Raw genomic sequence first — 9,369 nt, forward strand, 5'->3', positions numbered from 1 at the left:
GGATATCAGGCAGGAGGTGTCCCATCCTAAGGGTCATGAGGCTGTGGGAAGGTTCGCAGAGAAGGCAGGCTTTGAGCTGGGCTGTGAAGGCTGGCTATGAGTTAGATAGGGTCAAAGAGTCCTAAGGAACAAGGACAATGCTGGTCTTGAGTAAAAGCGCAGAGAAAAGTCACTTACGCTCAGTGAGAGGTTCTAAGGATCTGCTTCATTCACCACTGAGTCCCTAGTGACCATTCCAGGCTAGCTCAGTGCTTTCGGTGGTACTTAATAAATATTTGTCAGACGAATGACCAGGGTGGAAAACTAACTGGGAGACAGAGTTTAGAGAGGGTCTTCAATGCTATTTAACATAGAAGAGAAAAATTTACATTAGGAAAACCTACTTTAAAAAAAAAAAAAAAGGAAGAAAAACCTACTTTGGACCCACCAAGGTTATATGACTTTTTCGCACTGTTAAACTTCCTTGTAATAGAATGAGAAGAAAAAACAACAACAACAACAACTTTGTGTCAGGTGACTTCTTTATTGTGCTGTGCTAAGTTGTTTCGGTTGTGTCCGACTCTGTGCAACTGCAGCCCACCAGGCTCCTCTGTCCATGGGATTCTCCAGGCAAGAACACTGAAGTGGTTAGCCATCGCCTTCTCCAGGGGATCGTCCCCATCCAGGGATCGAACCTGCGTCTTCTGCAGCTCCTGCATTGCAGGTGGATCCTTCACTGCTTGATCCACCAGGGGAGATTTCCATTTCTATTTTATTCCATTTAATTCTCACTGTCCTCTTATGAGGGAATAATTATTCTGGCCTTTTTTTTATTTCCTTTCAGTATTGTAGTGGTTTTTGCCATACACTGACATGAATCAGCCATGGGTGTACATGTGTTCCCCATCCTGAACCCTCCTCCCACCTTGCTCCCCATCCCATCCCTCAGGGTCATTGCAGTGCACCAGCCCTGAGCAGCCTGTCTCATGCATCAACCCTGGCCTTGCGATCCGTTTCACATGTGATAATATACATGTTTCAGTGCTATTCTCTCAAATCATCCCACACTTGCCTTCTCCCGCAGAGTCCAAAAGTCTGTTCTTTACATCTGTGTCTTTTTGGCTGTCTCGCATATAGGGTCATCGTTACCATCTTTCTAAATTCCATATATATGCGTTAATATACTGTATTGGTGTTTTTCTTTCTGACTGACTTTGCTGTATAATAGGGTCCAGTTTCATCCACCTCATTAGAACTGATTCAAATGTATTCTTTTTAATGGCTGAGTAATACTCCATTGTGCATATGTACCACAGCTTTCTTATCCATTCATCTGCTGATGGACATCTAGGTTGCTTCCATGTCCTGCCTATTGTAAACTGTGTTGTGATGAACACTGGGGCACAGATGTCTCTTTCAATTCTGGTTTCCTCAGTGTATATGTCTGGCCATTTTTTAAGAGAGGAAATGGAGAGCCAAAGAAGGAAATGACTAAGGACATGGAGCTCCTAACTGGCCTGGCATATGTTCAACTCCTTCTGCCAACTCGTAACCTATGCTCTTTCCATTCACCATGCTGACTCTTAGAGCTTTTTTCTGTGAGTGGTTAGGAGCCACTGCAGTTTCCACCATCATTTGTGCATCACACATTTCTATGCCATTCACATGCATAGGGAAGTAGGGATAGAAATGAGGGAAAGGGTTATTGGACTCATGTTCTCAGTGGGATGCCAGTTCTGAGCCCTTCCCCACACCCCAGGCTGAAAGACTGGCAGGTGACTGGAGAACCCTTCACACCCCAGGAGTGAGGTGGGGGATCCTCCTGATTCATTGTTGCCCTCAATGATGCTGGTCTTCTTGACCCACTCAGCACTCAACTGGCTCACAGTCAAGTGACTAAGTCTCAAATGACTGGTCAGGCAAGCAAGGACAGAGCCACCAACTGATGAGTGACAAAAGCCATGAGTGAGGCCGTGATCAAGGCTGATGCCCCTAGGAAATGAGAGAGCTTGGGAACCAGCCCCCTGCTGGGCTTTTCTCAGCTCTGCCCTTCTCTTCCTCTTTCTATCACCGCTCAATCCCTCCTCTTTTGAGAATAGGACATGGGCCAATTGAAAATTATATATTTTTTTCTGATTAAAGTCCTCTATTTTTTTTTTCCTGAATAAGTTATCCATTGCTCATTACAGTAAATTTGGAAAATACCAAAATGAGCAAGGAAGAGAATGAAAACCACCAGTAAAACCCAAAAGAGAACCACTAGCAACATTTTGATGCAGTTACTTGAACCTGTCTGTGGCTCTGAACTCAGCTCCAGCTTTGTCCACCCAGCCTCAGGCCCTGGGTGGGTGCAATGGAAGAGAAAGTGACAGGAAGTATTGAAGTTAGTAGGGGAGGGACAGGAGCTTTGCAGGCTGTGGAGAGAGGGAAAGGAGTAAAGTAAAAAGAATGTGATGGCAGATTACTCCCTCCCTTTAGACACCTCATAGAGAAAAAAAAAAAAAGCGGGAGTTGGGGAAGAATGTTTAAGAGTATCTGTTAACGTGTTAGTGAGAGAGATAGTTGTTGTTGATACTGTTTAGTCACAAAGTTGTGTGCGACTCTTTTGCGACGCTAAGGCTTATAGCCTGCCAGGTCCTCTGTCTGTGGGATTTCCCAGGCAGGAATACTGGAGTGGGTTGCCATTTCCTTCTCCAGAGAATCTTCCCAGCTCAGGAAGTGAACCCTTATCTCCTGTGTCTCCTGCATTAGCAGGCAAATTCTTTACCACTGAGCCTTCCAGGGATGCCCAAGAGATATGGTGGTTATTATACAAGGGAAAGTGTGGACACTCATTCTGGCCCTGGAAGTCCCGGGGGGGATGGAGTCACATTCTAGACATTAAGGAGCCAGAGAGAGAACAGAGAGGGAAACTGTAAAAGCTGCCAAATAGTTTATCTCATTTAAATCTTGACAACATCCCTGTGGGCTGGCATTATCACTTTCTACAGAAAAGGGAGGGCTTCCACATGGCTCAGCGGTAAAGAATCTTCCTGTAGTGCAAGAGACACAGCAAGCATGGGTTTGATCCCTGGGTCAGGAAGATCCCCTGGAGGAGGAAATGGCGACCCGCTCCGGTATTCTTGCCTGGAGAAGTCCATGGACAGATGACCCTGGTGGGCCACCATCCATGAGGTGGCAAAGGGTTGGACGCAACTGAGCACAAGTACAAGAGATTCACAGAAAAGGGAACTGAGTCTCTAACAGGTCATTTCAGGTCACACAACTTGGAAGCAACAGAACCTCAGGCTCAAGCCATGATCTTTGCAGTCTCTCAAGGGTTTCCACAGGCACCCAAACAAACCCCCCAGAGTCAGGAGCTGCGGACTGGATGTGTATGCAGGACTGCATGACTAACTGTTCCCATAATGGTATCAAGACCTTCCTGCCGCCAGTCCCCACCTCTAAACCATGCTGACTCAGCTCTTTTTCCCTCTGAATTTGTCATCACTCACTGGGGGCCACGTGGGAATGTGTGTGATGGGTTAGGACATGCAGTCTGCCTGACCCAAAAAGAGAACTTGAGTCTGAGAGAACTCCTGGTTCTTTGGCTGGCTTGATCCCATCCTGCAAACTGGTTTCCCTCTCTGCTGAAGGACTGTGGCAGAGAGTTTGTATACAAATATTGTTTAAATTAAAATATTTTAAACAGTAGGAGCAGGAAGTAGGTTAAGACTCTGAGAGTATTCTCTAATGTTCAGGGTCTAGGGGGCTGTGGGTGGAGGGCAAAGGTTGTTAGAGATCTCTAAGCCCAGGAGAAGCCAGTTTCCAAAACATCCCCACCCCTCTTTGACAATATCCTTCCCTGAAGGCTGGACATCCTAGTTAGTATATAAAGGGCAAGTCTGGGGTCTAAAACTGGAAGTGAGAAAAACATAGGGTGTAACCAAGTTAGGACTGGCCTAGACACTGCTCTTGATCTCGAGAAATGTGGGGAAAACTGTTAGCTTCTGGCCTGCTTTCTCCTCTGAGACCTGAGGGAGTCAGGAAAGAGGGAAGTTTCCCTGGCTAAATGGGATTGATTTCTCGCCAAGCCGTTACCTTGGAAACCTCTGTTTTTAAGAGTACACCCCCTCACCCTTCCCCACACACACTCCTTTAATTAGTCATGAGTTCCTAGAAGCCAGATGGGAAACGATTTGCCAGGATTGTGCACAGCTGGATCTGTTTAGTAACTGGGAAGTAGGAGGGGCTTGGGGATGGCTCTGGCCTGGCCGGTGTATTCTGTTCCCAGGATGCCCCCAAATTCCTCAACCTCCATTACAAACACTTTTTGGCATTCCCTCCTGCTGCTCCTCGAACAGCCCCACAGACATTAGCTTGAACTGCCTCATTTGACAGGACATCAGACCCAAACCCCTCAGTTCTTCAGTTCCTGTCAAATATTGGGGAGATCAAGATCTTCTCCCCTTCTCCAATTCACAGACAAAGGTATTATCCCATGGGACTCCCCTGGAGATGCTGGAGGCTTCCGCTGGTCCGGCTGGTGGTCCCAGCATAAAGCTGAAGGGATGCATGAAGGGGTAAATTCTAGCGTCTGGAATAGGAGGGGAGGAGAGGAATGAGTTTAAGTGTTCTTTCAGCATCTGGAATGACAGAGAAATGATTTTTGCTCCTTCTGGGAACATCAACCTTTTTCTTAATAAACAGCACCCTTTTTCTAAACAAAACTCAATTTTTTTTTGTTTTGAGTTTTTCCAAATAAAGCAGGATGTTGGGGAGCACTTTTACCTCCTGTTCTCACTCCGTGACCGCAGGAAACAGATCTGGCTTCATGTTTGGGGACTGTCATGGGCCTAGAAATTCCATGTTTGGCTCCCTTTGGTGTTGGCAAAGTGTTCGATAGGGGGTTAGCCAGGGAAGGAGTTCAGCACTGACTTCCCCTTTCGAAGAGGGAGGGAGACCATGGAAAAGACCCAAGCTTGTTTTCTGTCAGGTCAGCAACTGCTGAGGAGAAGGCTATTGCTGTGAGAAGGCTGCACTTGACCTCAGGGAGGGGCTATGTAGGAAGAGAGCTCTCCTCTGCATCCCCTTTTTTGCCCCTTGCTTAAGGATAGTGGGTGTTCACCACTGTGGTTTTATTTATATTTGTTTATTAGCTGAGGCATGTGGGATCTAGTTCCCTGACTAGGAATCTAACCTGGGGCCCCTGCATCAAGAGTGCAGAGTCTCAGCCGCTGGACCACTAGGGAAGTCCCCCACCAGCACCAGCGTAATTTTGCTTTTGCTTTTTAGTACATTCATTAATTTGACAATGGGGTAAGCACCGACACTGTACAAGTTTATCCTGCTAAGAGTGAGGAAGAAAGAGCTAGAGGATTTTAAAGTGACAGAGACACAATTCACATCTGAGCTGGAGCTGCCAGCCGCTTTGGCATAGTGAGCACTGCCCCCTCAGCTGTGAAAGAAGTTTGGAAAAGAGAAATAGGGGGAAAAGAAATAGCAGAGGAAGAAGACCACTGATCCTAAGGAAGACTGTATTCTCAGATTTTTTTTATCTAGAAGCTATTACTAAGTATGTATGCTTGCCTGCTGCCCTTTTTTTTTTTTGCTTTATTTTACTTTACAATACTGTACTGGTTTTGCCATACATTGACATGAATCCGCCACGAGTGTACATGAGTTCCCAATCCTGAACCCCCCTCCCACCTCCTACCCCATATCATCTCTCTGGATCATCCCCGTGCACCAGCCCCAAGCATCCTGTATCGAACATAGACTGGCAATTCGTTTCTTACATGATAGTATACATGTTTCAATGCCATTGTTGCTCATTTTTGTAAGACCTTAGTGTGTGTGGATGTGTGTGGATGTGTTATTACAAGAATGTATTGTAAAAAAAAAAAATTGAAATGTTACATAATTATCTGCCTACTTGCAAGAAGGACGCCAAATATTGATGGGATAGAAGCATACTGAGAGGAAAGAGTAGAGAGAATTTCCTTTGAAAACCAAAAAGATCACTGGGCACAAAGCATGGCTGGAAACTGACCAGAGTAGCTATGGTGATCAGTAAGTTCAGAAAGAACTGGTTGGCAAGATGTAATCCCTCTGCTATGAGGCCAATGGTGGTGGTGAGCAGTGGCCGAAAGAGTGTAAAAGAGAAGCAACAGAAAAGGGCAATTAGGTTAGGGAGCTGAAAGAGCACACGAAACCAAACCCAGCTTGGATTAAGTTTATGTATTGACAGCAAATTGAAAGTGGCTTTTCTGACTAGACAAACACAGTGAATGAGCATTCATCTCTCATACATTACTTTGCTTACTGACTCTAAACTTTTCTGCCAAATTCCCTAGATAGAGCATGAAAATAAATGTGTAGAGGGTAGAAGTGTATGTAGGTAACTGCAGTGTTTACTTCTTCAGGTACTTGTCCATCTCACAGTGATTACTCCTTCTCTGTCCCCCTTCCATGGGGTCAGATGGGTGGCTTCCAGTGACTATGTTTATGCTATGTAAAACTAAATATAGAATTATATGTTGATAGGTTTTTTTTTTTTTTGAGTACTTAAAACTGTCTTCTAATCTCCATAGTTTCTGATGAGAAATCCATGGTAATTCAAATCACTGATCCCTGTATGGTAACATGTCATTTTTCTCAAACTACTTTCAAGATTGGCTCTGATTTTTTGGTTTTTAACAGTGTGACTGTGATGTGCTTAAATGTGGTGTGTTGAGCTTCTTTATTAATTTTTTCCTTAATTTTATCTATTTTTTTTGAAGTATAGATGATTTATAGTATCATATATTTCATGTGTATAACATAATGATTCACAATTTTTTTTTAATTTTTATTTTTACTTTATTTTGCTTTACAATACTGTATTGGTTTTGCCATACATTGACATGAATCAGCCATGGGTGTACATGAGTTCCCAATCCTGAACCCCCCTCCCACCTCCCACTGATTCACAATTTTTAAAGCTTAAACTCTATTTATAGTTATTATTAAATATTGGTTATATCTCTGTGCTATACTGTATATCCTTATAGCTTATTTATTTTATATAAAGTAATCTGTGCCTCTTAATCACCTATCCTGATCTTGTCCCCCTTCTTTCCTCTCCGCTCTTGTAACCACTGGTTTGTTCTCTATATCTGTGAGTCTGTTTCTTCTTTGCTATATTCATTGGTTTTGCTTATTTTAGATTCCATATGTAAGCGATATCAAACAGTATTTCTTTCTTGGTCTGATTTATTCACTTAGTATAATGCCCTCCAATCAACCTATATTGTTGTGAATGGCAATTTTCTTTTTTATGGCCGAGTAGTATTCAATTGTGTGTGTATCTCACATCTTCTTTATCTGTTCATCTGTTAATCAACCCTTAAGTTGCTTCTACACCGTGACTATGGTAAATAGTACTGCTATGAACATTGGGGTACATATATTTTTTTGGATATATACTCAAGAGTGGAATTTCTGGCTCATATGATAGTTCTATTTTTAGTTTTTGTGGAATCTCCATAATGTTTTCCCACATTAGCTGTACCAATTTACATTTCCTATAACAGTTGTGGAGCACTTTTGATCTGAAAATTTATGTCTTTCACCAAATTTGGAAAGTGTTCAACCATTATTTCTCCAGAGAGTTTTTACTCCATTCTCTCTTTCCTCTCCTTCTGTGACTCCAATTACGTATATGTATATTAGATTTCTGGTATTATAAGTTTCTGAAGTTCTGTTCACATTTTTCAACCTTTTCTTTTTCTCTATAGTCTTCAAACTGAATCATTTCTATTAATCTATCTTCAAGTTCACCAACTTTTTCCTATCTCTAAAGTGCCATTAAGATCATTCAATACTTTTAAATTTTCAGATACTCTATTTTTCATTTCTAGAATTTTCATTTGGCTCTTTTTTATAGTTTCTAGACTTTTTAAAAAAAAAAAGAATTAAGCTACAGTGGTGATCATTTTGTAACATATAGAATTATGGAATAACTATTTTGTGCAACTGGAACTAACATAGTGCTGTAGGTCAATTATACTTCCACTTTAAAAAAAAAAAAAGAATTAGGGGATTTCCCTGGTGGTCTAGAGGTTAGAATTTCAGGTTTTCACTGCCACAGCCTGGGTTCAATCTCTGGTCTGGGAACTAAGATCCCATAAACTGCATAGTGTAGGGGAAAAAGAATTAAGCTATAAACATTAACAAGTAGTGGATCATAACAGAGCTAGGCAAAGGCACCAATTTAAGAAATAAAATAGTTCCAAGTCTAGACAAAAGAAAGAAAGAAAACACAAAAGGAAAGAAAGGAAGGAAGGAAAAAGAGGAAAGAAAAATCAGGCCAATCAAAAAGAGTTTTGCTAGTCATGGAGGCATCAAAAAGCAATCACAGAAGCAAACATTGGCAATGGCCATCCAAGCACTGTGTTGAGAAAGTGAATCTTGGCAATGGATTTGAGTATTCAGGCCATTTGACAAGGCTCTTCCTGCTGTGAAAGTAAATGTATCACACAGTGCAGTCTGGTGTCTTCAGTGTTCTAGTAGTATAATTTACTTTTCAGATCTCAATTTCCAACCTGTGGTAGGCTGAAAAATGTGTATCACCAGAAAAGATTTCCATCTCTGAATCCCTGGAACCTATGAATATTACCTTACATGGCAAAAAAAAAAAAGTGAGGGAGGGCTTGGCAGATGTGATTACGGATTTTGAGATGAGGCGATTGTTTCGGATTATCTGTGAAAAGTGAAGTTGCTCAGTCGTGTCCAACTCTGCTACCCCGTGGAATATAGCCCATCAGGCTCCTCTGTCCATGGGATTTTCCAGGCAAGAGTGCTGGAGTGGGTTGCCATTTCTGTCTCCAGGGGATCTTCCTCTGAGCGACCAGGGAAGCCCTGGATTATCTGAGTGGGCACTAAATGTAACCAAAGGAATCCTTACAAAACACAGAGAAAGGCAAATGTCACATACAAAGAGAAGACAGTGTTAAGATGGAGGCCGAGACTGAAGTGATGCTGTCACAAGCTAAGGAATGCTGGCACCCACCAGAACCCGGGAGGGGCCAGGACTAGGTTCTCCCTTCAGCCCTGAGGGGAGTGCTGCTTTGGTATACCCTGATTTTGATCCAGTGATGATGATCCTGGACTTCAGGGATCCAGAACTGTGACAGAAGAAGTTTTTGCTGTTTTTAGTCACCATGTCTGTGGTAATTTGTTACAGCAGTCATGAGAAACATGCATGTTCACCAAGTGACCTTCTGAATATAATTTGGTGGACCACATTAGGAGCAATGTTTGTGGGAAGTGCTGATTGTGCTGACTTAAACCTTCTGTTTCTCATGGCAGATGGAATTGGTGTAAATTGGTGAATTGACACTGTAGATTAGATGTTCTGGTTTTTATATG

Source organism: Oryx dammah, unplaced genomic scaffold (assembly GCF_014754425.2).
Source record: "Oryx dammah isolate SB20612 unplaced genomic scaffold, SCBI_Odam_1.1 HiC_scaffold_29, whole genome shotgun sequence".
Taxonomy (NCBI): Eukaryota; Metazoa; Chordata; class Mammalia; order Artiodactyla; family Bovidae; genus Oryx; species Oryx dammah.